The sequence below is a fragment of the Zea mays genome, chromosome 9 (genome assembly GCF_902167145.1).
Source record: "Zea mays cultivar B73 chromosome 9, Zm-B73-REFERENCE-NAM-5.0, whole genome shotgun sequence".
Lineage (NCBI taxonomy): Eukaryota > Viridiplantae > Streptophyta > Magnoliopsida > Poales > Poaceae > Zea > Zea mays.
In genome coordinates this window covers 70,964,482-70,967,138 of record NC_050104.1, presented here as the reverse complement: position 1 = coordinate 70,967,138, position 2,657 = coordinate 70,964,482, and the positions used below count along the sequence as shown (strand labels likewise).

Sequence of the window (2,657 nt, the reverse complement as noted above, 5' to 3'; positions counted from 1 at the left end):
TTGAAATGACTCTCTTTATGCTTCAATATGTGTGTTTGACTTATAGATAGAGATTTGAGTTTGATTTGCAAAAACAAACCAAGTGGTGGCAAAGGATGATCCATATATGCCAAAATTGAATCAAAACCAATTTGAGTTTTTATTTGAAGTGATTTTGCACTTGTTCCACTTGCTTTATGTTGTGTTGGCATAAATCACCAAAAAGGGGGAGATTGAAAGGGAAATGTGCCCTTGGGCCATTTCTAAGTATTTTGGTGATTGAGTGCAAACACAAGGGCCTAAATGTGAATTTATGTACATGGATGAACAAGGTGAAAATCATGAAGTAAAGGTATGTTTCTAAGCCTTAGTACATTGGTTTTAAGTACTAATATATTTGTCTAAGTGTTAGAAACAGAAAGAAGAAGAATAGAGAAAAGGAGAAGGGACTTGGCTGTGTGCTGCCAAGACCTAGCTCGGTCTGGAGCACCGGACTGTCCGGTGTGCACCGGACAGTGTCCGGTGCGCCAGGCTGGCGCGACTCGAACTGGCCGCTCTCGGGAAATTGGCCGGCGGCGTACGGCTAAAATTCACCGGACTGTCCGGTGTGCACCGGACTGTCCGGTGAGCCAACGGTCGGCCAGGGCCAACGGTCGGCCGCGCAATCCGCGCGGGACACGTGGCCGAGCCAACGGTCGGAAGACGGCACCGGACTGTCCGGTGTGCACCGGACATGTCCGGTGCGCCAACAGCGCCAGATCTGCCAACGGTCTGCAACGGTCGTCTTCGCCGTTTAAGGAAACAAATCGGGCACCGGACAGTGTCCGGTGTGCACCGGACTGTCCGGTGCCCCCGACGACAGAAGGCAAGGATGGCCTTCCGGATTTGCTCTCAACGGCTCCTAGCTGCCTTGGGGCTATAAAAGGAGCCCCTAGGCGCATGGAGGAGAAATACAAGCAACCTTTGAGCATTCTTGATCATCCACACTAAGTCTCTGCGCATTCGTTTGTGTTTCTAAGTGATTCGAGCTCCGTTCTAAGTGAGAACTCTGAGATAGTCTTGTGAGCTCGATTCTTGGCCGTGTGTGTGCGCTTTTGCTGTGGATTTGTGTGTGTTGCTTCCCTCCCTTACTCTGTGTTTCATTTGTGATCATATACTTGTAAGGGCAAGAGACTCCAATTTGTGGAGATTCCTTGCAAACGGGATAGTGAAAGGAAAACAAAACACCGTGGTATTCAAGTGGGTCTTTGGACCGCTTGAGAGGGGTTGATTGCAACCCTCGTCCGTTGGGACGCCACAACGTGGAGTAGGCAAGCGTTGGTCTTGGCCGAACCACGGGATAAAACCACTGTGTCACTCTGTGCCTGATTCTCTTGTGGTACTGTGTTTTGTTGAGACTGTTGAGACTTCACCTTAGCCACTTGGCAATAATCGTGCTAACACTTAACAAGTTTTTGTGGCTTAAGTTTGAAGTTTTTACAGGATCACCTATTCACCCCCCCTCTAGGTGCTCTCACTAGCAAGACCAAGATTTACATGGTGCTTCAGCTTGTCAATGGGGGCGAACTGTTCGACGGGATTGTAAGCCCACAAATGGAACTCCTTTTACTTATTTTATCCATTCATTTTTATCTAATTCTTCACCCCTCCTGTATGAACCATATTAATCATTAATCACAGATCAAACATGAAGCTTATGGTGTCTCAGTTCACTGTTTAGTTTTAACCTCTTTCTTTGCTAAGTTTTAGCTTTGATCACACCACTTGATATTTCAATTAATTATATTAGATGTTTCGCGTAACAGTGAACTATTTCAATCGTTAGTGAATTATAAACTGATAGTGTTTGACGCCTTGTTTCGCGCCGTGATTAGTGAATTATACTTTTATGATATTACAGTGAACTATTAAACATGTACTCAAAGGCTCGCTGACAAATTAATTCACTAACTATTAATTATAGTTCACTGTTACATGCTTAGTGTACTCAATCGTTAGTGAAACATCTAACAGTGATTGGAATAGTGAATTACAGTGAACTATTAAACAGCTAACCTTGAAAATTGAGTGCATGCTTAGTGAATTACAGTGAACTATTAATTGTGTTCGAGGCTATGACTGAAACTGAAACAGGTGATCCTTTTATGATATTTTAGTGAGGTACAAATGCTAATACCAATATGTCTAACTCTGACTCTCAACCCTGCAGAAAACATACAAGATGCAAATATGGAGGAACAACAATCTTCCTTGGTGGATGGTCTTAAAACTCCCACTACTGTGGCTGGTATGTCCAATCATGAGCATCAATCGGTAGATAACCATGTAGTTCAAAATATGATCAGGTAAACTTTTTCTACTGAAGATCAAGAATCCACAGCCGTGGAGTGCTTGTCCGACATTGCACCCAATAATAATTGTAACCTGTGGGAGCGTGGTGATGGAAATCACAAACCTTTTGTCCGTGGTGAGCCATGACCCCTCTTCTCGACGATGGAGCTCCCCCCAGAAAACGACTTCTATTTCACAGTGAACTATTAAACATGTAATTCACTAAGCATGTACTCAAAATGTATACTATTAATTAATCGTTAAAGTATAATTAACAGTGAACTAAATGAAGACTGGGTTTTTGTTTGGGTCCAATCATGAAATAGAAGTAAAACTACTTAGTACTC

General features: G+C 43.4%; 1 long non-coding RNA gene across 1 annotated transcript; it reads left to right on the top strand.

Annotated features, from left to right (window-relative positions):
- Positions 1-2,086: 2,086 nt before the first annotated feature.
- LOC103638485 (uncharacterized) lies at positions 2,087-2,379 on the top strand. Its single transcript, XR_558833.2, has 3 exons — positions 2,087-2,112; positions 2,189-2,266; positions 2,345-2,379. It is a non-coding gene; the product is annotated as an uncharacterized lncRNA (long non-coding RNA).
- Positions 2,380-2,657: the final 278 nt, after the last annotated feature.